Genomic DNA, 18,062 nt, shown 5'->3' on the forward strand with positions numbered 1-18,062 from the left:
AGAAGCCCCTGCACTACAACGAAGAGTAGCCCCCGCTCACCGCAACTAGAGAAAGCCCGTGCACAGCAACGAAGAGTAGCCCCCACTCACCGCAACTAGAGAAGGCCCGTGTACAGTAACGAGGACCCAACACAGCCAAAAATAAATAAACACATGCATGGAGAGCCCCAAAACCAAGATGCTAATTTCATCTAGAGAGGGAAGAAAATGGGATTGGGGAAGAGGCTTAAATCGTGCCTGAAATGATTTGAGACAAGGAGAAGGTGTGTGTGTGTGTGTGTGTGTGTGTGTGTGTGTGTGTGTGTGTGTGTGTGTGTGTGTGTGTGTGTGTGTGTGTGTGTGTGTGTGTATCTGAAGCAATTATTGCCTGAAATGATTTGAGACAGGGAGAAGGGTGTGTGTGTGTGTGTGTGTGTGTGTGTGTGTGTGTGTGTGTGTATCTGAAGCAATTATTGCCTGAAATGATTTGAGACAGGGAGAAGGGTGTGTGTGTGTGTGTGTGTGTGTGTGTGTATCTGAAGCAATTGCCAAACATGAAAGTCGAACAAAGCTGAGTCCTGGGTACAAAGATATCTGCTCTAGTTTTATAACGTTCGTGTGTGCTTAAACTATTTCATACAAAATTTACCAGAACAAACATCTGTTTCTACTCCTGGCTGCTCCTCTCTCTGGTCCTCACACCTGCTGGGCTCAGCCGGGGGCAGCCTCTACTAGATGATCGCCAGGGCAGCAGATTCAGCTCCTCCTTCCAACTGGCCTGCTCCTGGCTGGCGCAGAGGCACCTGCGGCCTTTGAGGACACTGCAGAATGCAGCATCACCCCTGCCCGGTCCTGCCCTGCCCCAGGGAGATGCAGAAGTGCGTAGGATGCAGCTAGACCCTTCCCGCTGTGCAGCACACGCAGGTGCAGAGAAGCGGGACCAGGTTCCTGCAGCAGAACTAGGGCAACCCAGAGAGCCTCTCGCCTCCCCATGGCAGCAGGCAGATCTCGGCGAGTGTGAAGAGCAGTAGCTTCAGAACTGGGGAGGGGGCTTCCCTGGTGGCGCAGCGGTTGAGAGTCCGCCTGCCGATGCAGGGGACACGGGTTCGTGCCCCGGTCCGGGAGGATCCCACGTGCCGCGGAGCGGCTGGGCCCGTGAGCCGTGGCCGCTGAGCCTGCGCGTCCGGAGCCTGTGCTCCGCAACGGGAGATGCCACAACAGTGAGAGGCCCATGTACCACAAAAAAAAAAAAAAAAAAAACAAACTGGGGAGACATGGGTTCAAATCCAGCTCAAGCATGAAATAATTCCATGACTCCAGGCAAATTATTTAGCCCAAGCCTCTGTTTTTGCAACTTTAAAATAAGAACAGGGGGCTTCCCTGGTGGTGCAGTGGTTTGAGAGTCCGCCTGCCGATGCAGGGGACGCGGGTTCGTGCTCCGGTCCGGGAAGATCCCACATGCCGCGGAGCGGCTGGGCCCGTGAGCCATGGCCGCTGAGCCTGCGCGTCCGGAGCCTGTGCTCCACAACGGGAGAGGCCGCAACAGTGAGAGGCCCGCGTACCGCAAAAAAAAAAAAAAAAAAAAAAGTTAAAATAAGAACAGTGCTACCTACCTCATAGATCTGTATACAGTGACCCAAAAGATGTCCAAGGGATATTAAGTAATAATAAAATAAAAGATGTTGACTAGCATATAAAATATATGATATATCATGCATGATAAAACAATATAAAATGTCACAAAACAACAAATACTTCACGATTCCAGGATGTGGTACTTAAATTTGCTACTTTTGTGAGTAGAAAAAAATACTTGGGAAAAAAACGAAAGACCTCCCTCACTGTGTCATTTCTAAATATTGTAAGAGTTTACGAGAAGTACCTGCCATCTATCATGAAAGAAAAAGGTTAGCTTGCCCCTGCCTGCCCTACCCAGGTAACACACACGCTTCGACAGGGCGCAGGGAAGCAACGCCTCAGGGTGGGTGAGCTCAGACCCCGGGACGAATGACTTTTCTTCTCTAAGCCACAGTTTCTTCACCTGTAAAATGGGAATATTACAGTAACTCAGAGGCTTATTGTGAGAATTAAAAATAACATAATGCACATATTATGGGACAATCCAAGGCCTAGCACAGAGGAAGATGCACTATACTCATCCCAACCCACATGCCACTGCAGGAACCCACCCAGAATTTAGTGGGGGAAGACGCCCAGGAGAGCGCTGAGTCACAAGCACAAATACCTCCAAGCTTCCTCGAGGCCCCCAGGACCTCCCAGGACTCAGAGACCACACTCAATGGCCTTGAACTTCTGGAGCCCAGGCTCAGGACCCCAGGACAGGACAGAAACAGAGAGCTGGTGAGCGGTTCGCAGAACCACCCCTTAGGTGTCCAGCCTGGTCCACGTTGTTGATTTCCTCCTGAAGCTTCTCACAGACAGGGAAAGAAGTCAAAGAAATGACACGCTGCCCCTTGGGCGACCACCCAAGCATGCTCCACCCCCATGCTGGCCTGCGGAGATTTGGCTTTCACACCTGAGCCGTGGCAGGCAGGCTAGGCTGTGGGTAAACAGGGCACAGAGAGCCTTTTGTTATAGCCCAAATAGAGAGGCTGGGAAAACTTCCCAGGCGGGAGGGAGGGGAGGCAGGAGGCTTGCACCCCTCACCCCTCCTCTCGCCCTTCCTGGTACCCCGGGGAGGCTGTCCCTCCAAGGCTCTCCCAGGGAAGGGGGAAGAGCCACACCCAAGAGGCCAGAGGAGGACACTGGGTCACGGGTCTTGTCCTGGGGGTGCTCTGGGCCTGCGAATCTGCTCCTCGGTCAGCACCCTGGGGCCCCTCCTGCTCTGGGAGCAGGAGGGGAGGAGAGGGCCCACTCCGGTGCACACGGCCTGCACCGCCCCAGCACAGGCACTGCCCTGGAGGCCCCCATGCCCAGCCGGGGAGAGCCAGCAGCTGCGGGCCGGGGGCACCACCTGGCTCCACGCACCCTGCGTAGAAGGGCACACCCTCACTTTCCCGGGAGAGGAGAGGGGAGAGGCCCAGGGTGGGAGGGGGGAGGGAACGAGTTTCAGTCCCAAACTCCTCTCCACGTGGGCCGGGCCTCACAAACAGGTTGGTCCTCCTGCTCCTCAGGCAAACTTGCAAGGGTACAGGCGGCCTCCCGGAGGGGCGCGCGCACGTTGTGTGTGTGTGTCTGTGGTGTGTGTGGTGTGTGTGTGTGTCTCTGTGTGTCTGTGGTGTGTCTGTGGTGTGTGTGTCTGTGTGTGTGGTATGTGTGTGTGGTGTGTGTATGTCTGTGGTGTGTGTGGGTCTGTGTGTGTGGTATGTGTGGTGTGTGTGTCTGTGGGGTGTGTGTGTGTGTGGTGTGTGTGTGGTGTGTGTGTGTGTGGTGTGTGTGTGTCTGTGTGTGTGGTATGTGTGTGTGGTGTGTGTGTCTGTGGTGTGTGTGGGTCTGTGTGTGTGGTATGTGTGGTGTGTGTGTCTGTGGGGTGTGTGTGTGTGGTGTGTGTGTGTGGTGCGTGTGTGTGTGGTGTGTGTGTGTCTGTGTGTGTGTGGTGTGTGTCTGTGTGTGGTGTGTGGTGTGGTGTGTGTGTGTGTGTCTGTCTGTGTGTGGTGTGTGTGTGGTGTGTGTGTGTCTCTCTGTGTGTGTGTGGTGTGTGTCTGTGTGTGTGGTGTGTGTCTCTCTGTGTGTGTGTGTGTGGTGTGGTGTGTCTGTGTGTCTGTGTGTGTGTGTGGTGTGTGTGTGTGGTATGTGTGTCTGTCTGTGTGTGGTGTGTGTGTCTGTGTGTGTCTGTGTGTGTGTGGTGTGTGTGTGTCTGTGGTGTGTGTGTCTGTGTGGTGTGTGTCTCTGTGTGTGTCTGTGTGTGTGTGTGTGACAGGTGAAGGACACCCACCTGGGGCTTCCCGCAACGGCTCCCGGGGCCACGCCCTCACAGGCAGCAGGCCAGGCCGCCCCCTCACCCCGCCACGCTGGCGTGTTACTGACATTAGCTCCGGGTCACTGACGTGGACTGCGGGCCATGCGCCTAGCACTTCCTGGGCCTCGGCCCCCAATTTCCAGGAACACAGGTGCGGTGGCTCCCCACTTCACCAGCATGTGACCTTGGGAAAGTCACTTCCCTCCCAGGGCTCTGGTTTCCTCAGCCATGAAGTGGCCGCTGAGTCTATTCCCGGTAGGGTGGTGGTGAGGACCGAACGAGCCGGGTCACAGAAAGCTTCTGGCTCAGGGCCTGCCGCGCAGTATGGCTCTGTAACATCAGCTGCAGTTACCGTCATGGGAGGTTTTATCAGTCCCTTTAGGGGTGTGACACCTGAGGCCCAGAGAGGTTAACTGACCTGCCCAAGGCCACACAGCTAGAAGAAGATGGTGGGGAAGATGACCCAGGTCTGCCTTTCCATTGTGCCCACCTGTCTCAAAGGCCAGCAGGTCTCCTGGACCTACCCGAGCACCCGGAGAACCCTGGAAATGCTTCCTGGGACAAGACCCCCATTTCCAGAGGGGTACATGGAATCAAGGTCTCTAGCAGGGAACTCATGGGCTCAGCTCTGGGTTTGGGTCCGGAAGCCAGGTGCTGGGTCTGGGCCCATGGCGGGTAGAAGGGCCTTGAAGACAGGCCTTGATCTGCTTTGAACACCAGCGCCGCCTTCCTAGACAGCGTACGAAAAGCGGGCAGGAGCATCCAAGGGAGGCCGCAGACTCATCTGCTGAGATCCAAGGGGGCTGGGACCAAGGGGGCCTGGCCGAGGGTAAGCCGTCTGTTGCCTGGCTCTCTGGGCTGCCCCCAGGGATCCTGAGCCAGGGCACCAGCCGGGAGATGCCACAGAAGCGTTCCTATGCCGCCCCACCCGGTCAGCACGCCTGCCAACAGGCCAACTCTGCTGGGGGCGTGAGGTTGGCAGTGGCGCCTCTGCGGGCGCCCAGGTGCCATGTGAGAGCCATGGAATTTTACAGCCACTTTTACTCCAGTGGAACACGGCTCCCGGCATGAGGCTGTATGACAGTGTCTATTTAATTTTGAGGTTTTAAGCCCTCAAGAGACGGTTAAACAAAGAACTTTTTACGAGATGTGAGATGCAGTAGAAACGCGTCGGGAAAGCGCACAGGGAGATGTTTGCGGCTGGGCGTAAAAGCTGTTCTAGAAACCTCATCCGCTCGCACATACACACTGAAATCCAGGGCCTGAGGGAGCCCAGCCTCGCTTCCACACCAAGGGCGAGCCTTCTGGCCGCAGCTGGTGGGGAGCGGCGCCGACAGAGCCGCGCTGGTCAGCGTTGGCCGGCATGGTCGCCAGACCCCCAGCCTCACGACGCCCTGCGGAGTGTCTTCCAAGTGCAGGTTCCTGGGCCCACCCCCCAACTCGGACTCTGCAGGCCTGCGGTGATGGGTCCAGGGGAAGCAGCATTTTGAACAAGCTCTCGGGCGACTCTGAAGCACCCTGAAGCCCGAGAACCTAGAGAAAGAGACACACGGAAGGTGGGGTAGAAAGAGCACAGGCTGCCAAGGCAAACAGACCCGGGTTCACGCCCGGCTCTGCCGCCTGAACTGTATGACTTTGGGCGGGAGCCCCCGTGCCTCGAGTCGTGGTCTCCTTGCCTGTAAAAGTGACACAACCTCACCCGGGAGGCGGTGGCAGGTAAGACGGCAAACTTCCCAGTGACCGGCACGCGGCCGGGGCTCGGACTGTGGACACCGTGGACGTGAAGGCTCTGCTGCTGGAAGAAGGGCGAGCAGAGCATCGTCCACCGAGAGGCCAGCTCCCGGGATCCCACAGGAAGTGGCCCGAAGTGGCCTGTGCCAAAGGAAAAAGACTCCAGGAAAGACTGGGAGAAAGAAACAGGGGAGAGGGAGAGGGTCCGGATGGAGAGCTGAACACCGCCAGCCGACGGACACGTCTCTGCACAGACCTCACTCCCAGGGCGGTCCCTGCCGAGCCAGGCTGCCAGGCCGGGGGTTCCTCCTGCCGAAACCCGGCCTGAGGTGTCTACACCCCAGCAGAGCATCTCTAGACCCAGGTCCCGGGGCAGCACACCCCCCCCGCCTCCCCCCCCCCCCCCCCCGTTGCCTCACCTGTCTACCCTCAAGGCTAAAACCTGAGAGGAGCGTCCAGGGGGACCAAGATCGGGCCGTTCACCAGGACAGCCAGGTGAACGGACTCAGGGCCAGGCTCAGGCCAACACAACACAGCAGCCCCGGCCTCAGGCAGACAGAGGAAGGCCCAAACCTGGAGGCCCAAACCTCTCAGGCTGGCCCGTGTCATTCCTCCCTGGCACAGAGGAGGAATTCTGCTCTCAGATAAGTAGGACCTGCTGCTGCCGGATCATCACTGGCCAGAGACCTCGGCTCCGGCTTCCCCTCTTGCAGGGGGAGGTAAGAATTCCTCAGAATCAACAGGAAACTCCTACAGGGCAGGGCTGGGGTTTGCTGACCTTGTCCCAGGAAACAGGATAGTTAACAAAATCACACATCAGGCTCTTCCCACCTGCCTCTGCTGCTGAAAATGCCCCGACAAACAGCTCAAAAACCCCAGAATGGGGAGACAGGGGAGCAGCGGGGGGTGGGAGGAACGGGAGCATGTCGGGACCTTCTGACAGGACTCACCCACAGCTCTACCCTCGCCTGGGAAAGAGGTCCAGGGCGGACCATTAAATGAAACAAGAGCAAGCTGCAAACCAGCAGCTCTAACAGGAAAATAAGCAAATGGTAAAAATACATGTGGGAGAACCTACCCGTCCTCACTCAAATCTCTGGAGATAGAGATCAAGGGAGACTCTCACTTTCTACATGACATTAAAGTCAAGACATTATAGGGACTTCCCTGGTGGCGCAGTGGTTAAGAATCCACCTGCCAATGCAGGGGACACGGGTTTGATCCCTGGTCTGGGAAGATCCCACATGCCTCAGAGCAACTAAGCCCGTGCACCACAACTACTGAGCCTGCGCTCTAGAGCCCGTGAGCCACAACTACTGAGCCCAAGCACCACAACTACTGAAGCCCGTGCGCCTAGAGGCCATGCTCCGCAACAAGACAAGCCACCGCAATGAGAAGCCCCCGCACTGCAACAAAGAGTAGCCCCCGCACGCAGCAATGAAGACACAACGCAGCCGCCAAAAAAAAAAAGCCTAGATGGGAGAGGTGGAGGCAGGGAGCCCTCGGACACAGAACAAAGGACCCCAGCCCAGGATTCCAGGACCCGGCTCAGGTCCCACATCCCTGCCTTCTTCCCGATGAGTTTGGGCAAGTTGCTTCCTCCCTCTGAGCCCCAGTTTCCACGTCTGTAAATGGGGGATCAAGGCCACTCCCTGAGCTTCCGCAAATGACCAAAGAGATCACTGATAAGGTTTGTTTTACAAATTATTAAGCAGCTTATACATACACCTGCTATGATTAGGGAACACGTTCTAGGACACGCTGTGCTCCCTTCCCTATATCAACGTATTTGATCTTCAAAATACCCTAAAGGGAGGCAAGGTGCTAATATTATCCTCTTTCCATAGATGAGGAAACTGAGGCTCACAGAGGTACAGTGACTGGCCCACAATCACTTGTCGAGCATGTGATAGCTGGGACTCAAACCCAGGTCTGACTACAAAGTCTGGGTCCTAACCAGTGCACGCTCCTGCCTTTGGGAACTGTTTTCCAAAGCACAGGCCGAGGAACCCCTGTCCCCAAAGACGTCCACGTGATCAAATAAGTGTGGGGAAACACGACTTGCTAGCTCCCTCTCAGAGACTCGCCATGCTCTCAGTGAGCTCTGAGACATCCTTCAAGGCTCTGAGAAGTCCTGCAGCACAGACTATGACAAGGTATTGTTCCCGGAGTCACCTGACCACTGTGACCAAAGAAACTGGTGTTCCATAGAACACACCTCAGAAAACGTGGTCACGAGACAGCATGAACAACCACCCAGAGTGACAAGAACCAGGGGTTCACCATACAAGTTCACGCCAGCCTGAGTATGGCAGCCACGTGCTACTCAGCTGGTCACTGCGTCAGGAGGAGGAAGAATTCTGTTTTCTGGCATCTCTGACCTAGAAGCCCAGGCCTTCCAGCAAGAAGAGCAAAGGGGGCTTCCCTGGTGGAGCAGTGGTTGAGAGTCCGCCTGCCGATGCAGGGGACGCGGGTTCGTGCCCCGGTTCGGGAAGATCCCACATGCCGCAGAGCGGCTGGGCCCGTGAGCCATGGCCGCTGAGCGCTGAGCCTGCGTCTCCGCAATGGGAGAGGCCACAACAGTGAGAGGCCCGCGTACCACAAAAAAAAAAAAAAAAAAAAAAAACAAGAAGAGCAAAGGGCTGCAGGGACAGAGACACCACCCTTTGCCCTCCAGGCACCTGCTTGGGCTGTGGCTGGCCTGGAGGGTGGGGGCCCAGTCCTTACCCTGCGGACGGCTCTGCTATCTGCGAGTTGGCTGTTGGTGCTGAGGCTGGCCCACGTCTGTCTGGGCAGGGTCCTGGCATTCCTTTTGCTCCATGGAAGCTGCCTCCCTACAAGGAAGCAAGAGCTACAGTCAGCAGGGACGTGTGTGACTATCAGCGTTACCTGCTGTGCTGCCGACAATTTCGGAGCCCCTGCTCGGTGCAGGGCCTGGGCTGGGCTCTGGGGTGATGAGAGAGAATCAGATAATCTGCGGGGGATATGCCAAGGCAACAATTACAACTGGCTCTTGAGAGCCCGGGGCTCTGCCTGGGGGAGCCCGGGCCCTATGGGAACATGGAAAAAGCACTAGACCTAGACTAGTAGGGTCAGGGAAGGCTCCCCAGAGAGAGTGTTGCCTGAGCTGGCTGCTGGGGAAGAGTGGGAGTTGGAGAGAGAGCGTTCCAGGGAGAAGGAGCAGCACGTTTGCCTGGAGGGGAAAGAACAGGACATCTAGAGCCTGCTGAGTGGTCCTGGCTGGATCTAGGACTGGAGGCGGGAAGTGGTGAGAGCTGAGCTACAGCAGGGTGAGCTGGATCCAGGCAGAGACACACCCTCAACCCAGACACATGAGTTCGACTCAAACACAAAACCCAACCATCATCTATAGTCAAGAAACATTTAGTGAGCATCTACTACGTGCCAGGCACTCTGCTCAGAACTGTTCACAGGAGCGAACAAGACAAGTTAGGAGGGTGGGGAGAGAAGTGTGGTCAGGCTACAGCAGGGTAGGGGGAGTATTTAAACAAGCCAGGCGCTGGGAGTGTGGCCCAGCCATCAAGGAAGGCCAAAGGATAAGGAGGAGTTAGCAGGAAGGGGGGTGGGGAGGCGTGGTTACACAGACAAAGGGATCGTGGAGCCTTTCAGCTGTTTACACCACCGAACATTTATCACACCTACTCAATGCCAGGCTCTGTGCTAGGAGGAAAGAAGCCGGAGATAGTCTCCAGCCTCACAGGGAGACAGTCAATAACCCGGCAATGCCACACAGAGTGATGGCAGCTAGACAGTGAAGCACCTGGGTCTATAAAGGCACAGAAGCCATGGGAGCCAGCCTCTACCCCTACCCCTACCCTCCTTGGCAAAGAGAGGGATACCCACTGAGGCTGGGAAAGCCAGTCACTCGCCCATGACAGACAGAGGCAGGCCCAGAACTCAGGCCTCTGGACTCACTGGCACTGATTCTTCTCACCCTTCCTCTTCCAGGAAACACACGCTGACCACCCCTTACACATTCACCCACAGCTAATGCCTCTTTCCTCTGGGCTGCCTCTGTAATATTTCTAGTATTACGCCGGCCACTGTATCAACGTATTCCTGTCTGCCTCTCCTCCCAGACTGTAGCCAGGGACTGTGTTCTCATAGCACCATTCCTGGCCCAGACCAGGCACTTACCAAAGGATGGCTGAATGAATGAATGAATGAATGAGTCAAGGGATGGAGAGATGGTGTGCTGGGCTCCAGGGCCCCACATCCAACCCAACTGACTTCCCGTGAAAGCCTGTGAAAACCCAGAATCACCTCCACCCTCAGGAGAGTCAGGAACCAGGCCGATCCCTTCACTCCAACTCCCGCAGGCGAGGTCCAGGCCAAGCCAGCTCCCTGAGCTCCGACCTAGTGGGACAATCCTCAGGAGCTTCCACTGTCCAGAAAGGCCATTCGAAGTTTGCAGAGGAAACAGCTTCCTAGTGGGTGTGCCCACTAGGGATGGAGTATTTGGTTGAGTTCCAGGGGGAAGTCACAAATATTTCTTGGGCTCCTGCTCTGTACCTCACGGCCCCCGGAAGGCAGAGGGGCATTAGAGCTAACCCCAAAGAATCTCTAAAACTGGGAAGACAGGGAGGCAGGGGCTAGTCATTCACGCCCCAGCAGCGCCTCTCAAAAAGCCAGTCCTCCAGCACTGTCATCTGTCCTTGCCTCCCCTCCTGAGCCAGAGGAAAACTTGACCTTCACGAAGGCAATGCCAGTGTGACTGAGCCGTGGGCACTGCCCAGTCCCTCTGAACAAAACTCTCACTCCCCCGTCCCCTCCACAGGAGGGATCACCAACATCAGACCTCCTCCTCCTGCCTCCAGTCTGTCTGTCTGCCACTCTGTCTGCTCAAAGGGCAGCATACAGTTCGTCAGGGGTAAAAGGTACTCCTAATGGAAAAGGTGGGAGAGGCCCCTGGGAGCCTTTCAGCTCCCCCAAATCCTTCCTCCACAACTTAGGCCCAAATTCCCTTTCGCGCACCAAGCCCTCTCCCTCCTCATCCTCACACCTCATCCTCAAAAGGCTTCTGGGGGCAGGGCAGGAGAAGAGCCCTCCGGGGATCATGGTCACCGAGGGGCGGCCCCACCCTTCCAGCCAAGTCCCCACCGGGAGGAGGTTGCCAGCTACCCCCCAACCATCTCTCCTCCTTTCCAAAAAAGGCAGCACATGCATCAGCTAAGAACCAGCCCAATCTTGGTTCAGTCCAGTCCAGACCAGGGGAAAGAAGCAGTCAACAAAAGCAGCAGAATCATCATGAACCTCAAGAACCAGCGGCTATGCTGCTTCAGCTGGGGAGCCAACTTTGCTGGGTCTCCAGCCCAGACCTCATCAGACCTGGCTCTCAGGCCCATCTGGATGCACTGGACACCGGCAGGGTCCGGAGCCTCAGACCCTGGACTGGGCTTCCCGGCAACCCCAGCCCAGACAGGCCCCACGAGCCTAGCCGGGGATCTGCCCCCAAGTCAGGGCACAGTTCCAGCCCAGTCAAGAGGAGGGAGGGGTGTAAGGGAAGAGGAGGGGGCCAGGAACCCAGGAGAAGAGAGCAAGTGGAACCTTTGAAAACAGAAAAAAAAGCTGCCAAGGAGAAAGCCCAGAGGTGGAACCTCTAGTAAGGGGGGCGTGTGTGTGTGGAGGGGTGAAGATCTGGGGGAACCCGGGAGATGACAAGGAAACCTGGGGAGCCGAGGCGGAAACTCCCGGTTATGTAGAGCGCAGGGAGGCATTGGGGTGCCTGGGAGGGGGCTCGCGCGCCGCGGCACCAGGGAAAGGCGGTGGGGGCCCCGGTGGCCCGGGGGATGGGGAACCCGGAGGTAGGCCGAACTGAGCTGCCGCGGGAGGCCCCCAGGGAGCCGGCCCTGGCGGGCAGAGCCCAAGCTACCCAGGGTGCCCGGGGCCGGGCAGCTGGCCGGGGACGTACAGGAGTGGATTTCGAGAGGTGACAGCTCACACCCCCTTCCCCACTCCACCCACTCACCTGGGCCCGCCGCGCGCGGCCGCCCAGCCGGCAGCCCCGAGCCCCTGCTGCTCTGTCCCGCCGCCAGCCGCTGCGCCCCTCCGGCGCCTCCTTTTGTTTGTCCCTCACTGCACCACTCAGCCTCCTCCGCCCCGGAAGTGACGTCACCTTCGGGCGCGAACGGGGCTACCAGGGCGTTGCCATCTTTTTGAGGGGAGCTCTCTTCACGCCTGCACCCTCTCCCTGCAGGTGCCATGTTGCTTTGGGGCGGAACTGGCGGAGCCCGGGCTCGGCCCCCTTAAAGAGACAGGGACGGCTGTAACCTTCGGCGCCTGGAGACGAAGGGTGAAGCGGCCGAGGCAGGGGTGAGTAGCTGGTGCCTGAGCGTTGCTGCCCCGAGGTCAGGTGCCGAGGCGGGAGGGCCTGGAAACTGGTTCCGAGGTCGATTGTGCCAGACTACTCGCTGCGTTTAGTGCTTCTGATATAGCGGAGTGGCTACGCTAAAAGGTTGACCCAGCCGGGAGCTGTTGCGCGCGCTACTCGCCGACCCGCACTCGGACACTGGGACCCGCCAGGCTGGTCCTCTCTGCACCCCTATCCTCCGCCCCACCCCCACCCCCACCCCCGCGATCGTACGGTACCGGTGGGGAAGAGGGAGCCCAAGGCGACTGGGAGAATTCTGGGCAGAGCCGGGGCTGGAACCGGGTGCCGGACTCCAGCTCTACAGCTCTAGGGATCCCGAGTCCTCGGAGTTCCCAGATTGATAATAGTAACGGCAAGCACGCCAAGACAGAATCCATACAATGGAATACTATGCAGCCGCTAAAAAGAAAAAATGTTCAATATGCACCAATATGGGACCACTTCCAAGATACCGTAGATGGAAAAGGGAAGGGGCGAAAAGAACAGTGCTGACCGGTGCTACCGTTTGTGTGAAAGAACGCGTGTGGGGGCATGACTGTCCGCCAGTGTGTGCACCAGCTGGCTGGTGAGATGCACGAGTTGTTAACTGTGGTGGCCTCCGACAGGAGAACCGGGGTCGTGGGTGCCCGGACAAGCGGGAAGAATTTACTACCAAGCGCACAGGTTGGTTAACAATAAAGTGGGATGCTGCAGCTAATAACTGGCTCCCATTTATCTAGCTGACCAGTGCCTGGTTTCAGCTCTCCTGCTGGGATGTCTTGTATTTCCCCATTATTAGAGAAAACAGTCTCAGAGATTAGGGACGACCTTAGTAATATCTCATAGCCAGGAAGTGGAAAAGCTGGAATTTGAGCCAGGGAGGATTTTATGCTAACGCCCAGCATTCTTGCTCATCCCATGCCCTCCTGAGAAGCTTTTTTGTTATCAACCGTGCAACACTCCGCTTGGGACCTGGCACCCAGCAGGCATCCAGCAGCTGTTTATTGGCTGCTTATTGACTGAGCAAGTGGAACAGACAGGAGACAACCAACAGTACAAAATGAAGAGAGGCACACATTGGAGGCCAGAACCCTTTCGAGCCTTGAGACTCTGGACCTGGCATGTACTTCCCTGAGCCTCCATGTCCCCTCCTGTAGAACTAACTACGGTCACTGACCCGGAGTGCTCCCTCGTGTCCTACTTTGTGCTTTACGTGCAGACTAGCTCCATCTTACAGGTCGGTAGGTGAAGTACAGAGAAGTTAAGAAAGTTGCCCATCACAACATTGTAAATCAATTGTACTTCAATTTTTTAAAAGTTGCCCAAAGGGGGTCCCCACAAGTCCCCACTCCCCCACTTCTGGAGAGGTTGTTGAGCTCCTTGGTCTCTCCCTCAGCCTCCTGGGATCATCAGCACTAATCCTTGAGACGCCTCAGATGGGCTAGTTGAGCTGCCAGAGGCTGAGGAGATGATGTAGAACAGGAGAGACACAGCTCCTGTCCTTGGGGTCTGGTCGGGGCAACAGACAACCCGTGATGAGCTCTGTGGTGGGTGAGCAGCAGCTCAGACCTGGGGAGCACAGAGGACGTAGCACCTCGTCCAGCCCCGAGTCCAGCACGGGTGGAGTCACAGAGGGCTTCTCAAAGGAGGTAACTTTTCATCTGTGACTGAAAGATGCATAAGATATCTGGGAGGAGAAATGATGAAGCTGGAGACTGGATCCAGCAGAGACTGGAGCAGAGACGCCCTCATGCCTGAATATAACTGACATGATCAGAGACTATGCAGGTTAGAAATGATCAGTCTGGCTTCTGCCTGAATTGCTCTTTCCTCCTAGAGAATGTCTCCTCATGGCAACATCTGTGGCTTCCCACCCTCCAGGCCACACTTAACCTGCTGCATCCCTGAAGGGTAGGACTCCCTAATTTCATAATCCAGATGGAGGCAACCAAGGAACACAGGAGAGTTAGCAGTGAGGAAGTCCTTCACACTGATGCCCCCTCCCCCCATTCGTTCGGCCTCCAGAGTGGCAGCCCGCTTGCTGACGTAGAAACTCTGTCCATGTGAACAAAGGTGTGTCAACAGAGGAATGTCCCTCCTGTCTCCCCGGCCATCTGTGCCCCCTGGGGTTATCAGGTTGCCTGTGTGCTGGGACATCTAGCTGGGCATGCCCTCCGCCCCCGCTTCTGTAGCCAGCAGGCCAAAGTCATGCCAGCTGCAGCAAGCGAGGAATCACCGGCACTCCTGCCCTAACAGACCTGGGGCCACATTCCACTCTCAGATGGCACTGCCATCTCCCTGAAATATTTCCCAAACCCTCATCTCACTTCCTCATCCTTGGACAGTGATACAAGCTTTGGATTCACAGCTGGGGTCCTTCTGTGCTTTTCTAAGGCTTTCACTTTAGGTAAGTCATTTCCCCTCTCTGAGGGTTTCTCCATCTGTAAAACTGATATGACGCTCTCTAATCTTCCTGCCAGGCACTAAATATATATACATATATTGTTTTTTCTTGCTTGTGTAAAACTGCCTTAAAGAGTGAGATTCCATTTCTGAATCTGGATCCTGTGCCAGGAAGAAAAAGGAGTGGCCTTCCTACTGTGTATCTAACTTAGGATCCCCACCCACCAACGCCTCTGGGCCTCTGGCCCGGAACCTGCCGTCTGGGCTCCAGAAGCCATTTCTCTCTCTTTTGCCAATTCCAAAGCCGAGGGGAACTGTGTCTAAGTCAGTGTACTTGTTAGGGCTCCCCAGATAGGCTGTCACCTCCCTTGGGGCAGAACCGTTGACTTGACAAGTTTTCACCAAACACTCATCTTGTAGGGACTCTGTGTTTTTAGATACAAAACAAACAAACAGAAAAATCAGGATTCATTACCTGCAAGAGATTTTGTTGTCCTCTTTGGTTAAGTAATTTTTATGGAAAGTCTTTTTTTTTTTTTTTAGTTTTAGTTTTTCTTCTTTTGTTTCTTGCATTCCTGTTTTAAAAAAATAAATTTATTTATTTATTTTTGGCTGTATTGGGTCTCCATTGCTGCGCGCAGGCTTTCACTAGTTGCGGCGAGCGGGAGCTACTCTTCGTTGCGGTGTGCGGGCTTCTCGTTGCCGTGGCTTCTTTTGTTGTGGAGCATGGGCTGTAGACGCATGAGCTTCAGTAGTTGTGGCACGCTAGCTCAGAAGTTGTGGCATGTGGGCTCAGTAGTTGTGGCTCTCGGGCACTAGAGCGCAGGCTCAGTAGTTGTGGCACACAAGCTTATGTGCTCTGTGGCATGTGGGATCTTCCCTGAACAGGGCTCGAACCCGTGTCCCCTGCATTGGCAGGCAGATTCTTTTTTTTTTGCAGTACGCGGGCCTCTCATTGTTGTGGCCTCCCCCGTTGCGGAGCACAGGCTCCGGACGTGCAGGCTCAGCGGCCATGGCTCACGGGCCCAGCCGCTCCGCGGCATGTGGGATCTTCTCGGACCGGGGCACGAACACCTGTATCCCCTGCATCGGCAGGCGGACTCTCAACCACTGTGCCACCAGGGAAGCCCTTATGGAAAGTCTTATAGGTTTAAATGTTACTAGCTTATTGTCATTGACAGGTTAAGTAGACCAGGGCCTGTGCTACATGCTTTCTGGGGGTGATTGCATTATTATTGTCCCCACTGTACAGATGATGAAGCTGACCCTGATATGGCACGACTAAGATCCTATAGCTAGTGGAGTGGAGCTGGGACCATTTTATCCAAGTCCAAGTTCCAAATCCAAGTTTTCATCTTCTGTGGTTTTTCGTCTAACAGACTGGTCTTGCCTGGGCATGGTACCCCCTCCCAGGCCTCTTCTCCAGAGGTGCCATGGTTTGTGTTTTCTCAGTAACTGGAGGGGGAGGGGGCTTCTGACATTTTGAGCCCAGGTGTGCTAAACATCCTTCTAGGCACTGTATAAATCTGCCCGGTAAGGACCGACTCAGCCCAAATACCAAGTGTGCCGCTATTGAGAAACACTAAAACCAAATATCCTTGGGACTTCCCTGGCCGTCCAGTGGTTAAGACTCCACCCTTCCACTGCAGGGGCCGTGGATTCAATCCCCAGTCAGGGAACTAAGATCCTACATGCTGCGGCCAAAAAATTGAAAAAAAATTTTTTTAAATAAATAAATAAAATAAAATATCCTTACTGCACAGAATTGACTTAGGTGATGTGGGGCTAGGCTGCAAAGACAAAATCACCTTGCCTGTCCTTGCAAGCTGCCATGCAGGGTGGAAGCTGGAAAAGGCGTGGCTCCTGTCCCCAGGGACTGATGTGCTCCTGTAGGCCTGGCTCCTGTCCCCAGGGACTGATGGGCTCCTGTAGGCGTGGCTCCTGTCCCCAGGGACTGATGGGCTCCTGAGCTGATAGAGGCAGCATCACCCACCTCCTGAAAGAAGGATTTGGGGGGTAAGAGTTTAGACTTTGGAAAGAGACGAACCAGGGTTTGAATCCCGGCTCAGGCTCTCTCAGCTGAGTAAGCTTTGTTCATTCTCCTCTTGAGCAAAATAGGGATGATGATACCTTCCTATAGGCTGCTGGGAAGATGAGAGTTTAGCACGGGGGGGCAGGTGCGTAGTAGGTGCTCTGAGTTCAGAGGAAGCCCCAGGCCGACCCAGAAGGCTTCAGAGAGGAGGCGGAGCTGGGGCTCAGCCCTGCCAGGGGGATCAAATTAAAGGGCGTGTCAGGCAGGGCACAGCTTGAGCACAGATGGGCAACGTCTATTCAAGAGCAAAGGGTTCCTACGTCTGGAAGAGGAGGGAACATGGAAGCTGCAGAGTCTGGATTCAGGCCAGCTCCAAAGGCCAGGCTAGGGAGGCTTTGGACTTTATCCAGTCTCAACACAGGCTGTACCCAGCGGGAGGTGTAGCTGACATCAGCCGCCAGAGAACTGGTTGCTGAGGCGTGTCCCTGAGGGGTCACCCACCTGCTGTTCACTAGTCGTGGTGCCTTCTGGCTGAGAAGGTGGCCAATAGCTGCCCGGATTGATGGAGGCGTGTGTTAGGCGGGGCACTGACCGCTGGGCGCCAGCCCCTCGCCTAGCAGCAAGGAAACCTGTGACCTTAGATGCCTGGGAGGCTGCACAGGAAGGTGTCCTAAAGGTCACCTGATGCATCTCTGCTCCCTTCTCCAGGCAGGGTTGGCCTCCCGAGAGCTGCCTGCATTGCAGCACTTCTCAGACTAAATTTTAGTAATAACAATAACAATGATGACATTTGTGGAACACTGACTCCTTGCCCAGCACCAGGCTAAGTGGTTTTCATGTGTTATCTCATTGACTTCTCATTGCAACCCATGGGGCAGGAGCTATCATTATTCTCACTTCAAAAATGATTCTCAGAAAGGGTTAGTAATTTTCCAGAAGTCACACAGCTAGTAAATGACTTCAGTCCACAGTCTGATTCCAGAACTTCACAGCCTCATTAAAAAAAAAAAAAAAAATACTGCATGGAAGTTTATAAGACCCCCCCCCAAGCCAACCCCAGGGAGAGCCACTGTTAATAATTCATGCACAAACATATACAGTATATAATCAGGCAGTACTTGTTTTGTGTGAGTTTCAGATACCACGGTTTAGTTAAATAACACCAGCCCCTCAATAACACGGTTCAAATTTCAGTTGTCATGTTATGTTAACTATGAGTAATTGCATTAAGTATGGACTTTGCTGCTAGCTCTTCCATCCACAAATCGCGGTGGAAATGACAGATGCATAACGGCCAGTGACCAATTACATCACTTCTTTCAAAGCCTGTTGTTGATTGGTCACCATGAGTGTTATTCGGTTCCTACACAGACAGCAAAGCATGTCCTTGTGTTGCCTCCCGTCTCCCCCTGATAAACCCATGTGGCATTTTACAAAAATGTATCAGCAAAAGAGGGAATTGGCCAACACACATGAAAGTGCAGCACAGAAATGCAGAGTGATAACACTGAAAGTGCAATTTGAACTGAAGATAAATGGAGTGATTTGAAAAATAGCTGGCTCTGGGAATGTTGACACCGCAGCTATTTGCTATTCCAGAAACTCTAGGTATGCAGCCAGGGAAACTT

The 18,062-nt window shown here is 55.1% G+C and overlaps 2 protein-coding genes across 9 annotated transcripts in view; one reads left to right on the plus strand and one right to left on the minus strand.

The window, feature by feature from the left end:
- Positions 1-11,861, minus strand: part of LRRC8A (leucine rich repeat containing 8 VRAC subunit A) — a 28,508-nt gene extending 16,647 nt beyond the window's left edge. Inside the window, exons 1-2 of one of the 2 annotated variants that reach the window (XM_059072569.2) lie at positions 11,619-11,861; positions 8,357-8,463 (exon numbers count right to left, since the gene is read on the minus strand). The gene's annotated coding sequence lies outside the window, so the exon portion shown is untranslated. Of the gene's footprint in view, positions 1-8,356; positions 8,464-9,913; positions 10,061-11,618 lie in introns of those variants that run through there. The other variant, XM_067040577.1, reaches the window with a different exon arrangement.
- KYAT1 (kynurenine aminotransferase 1) overlaps positions 11,161-18,062 on the plus strand; it is a 34,085-nt gene continuing 27,183 nt past the window's right edge. For 2 of the 7 annotated variants that reach the window (XR_010841841.1, XM_059072612.2), the window contains exon 1: positions 11,879-11,962. The gene's annotated coding sequence lies outside the window, so the exon portion shown is untranslated. Of the gene's footprint in view, positions 11,253-11,788; positions 11,963-12,927; positions 14,407-18,062 lie in introns of those variants that run through there. The other 5 variants (XM_067040578.1, XM_059072616.2, XM_059072615.2 and 2 more) reach the window with 5 other exon arrangements.

This window comes from Kogia breviceps, chromosome 8 (assembly GCF_026419965.1).
Source record: "Kogia breviceps isolate mKogBre1 chromosome 8, mKogBre1 haplotype 1, whole genome shotgun sequence".
Classification (NCBI taxonomy): Eukaryota; Metazoa; Chordata; class Mammalia; order Artiodactyla; family Physeteridae; genus Kogia; species Kogia breviceps.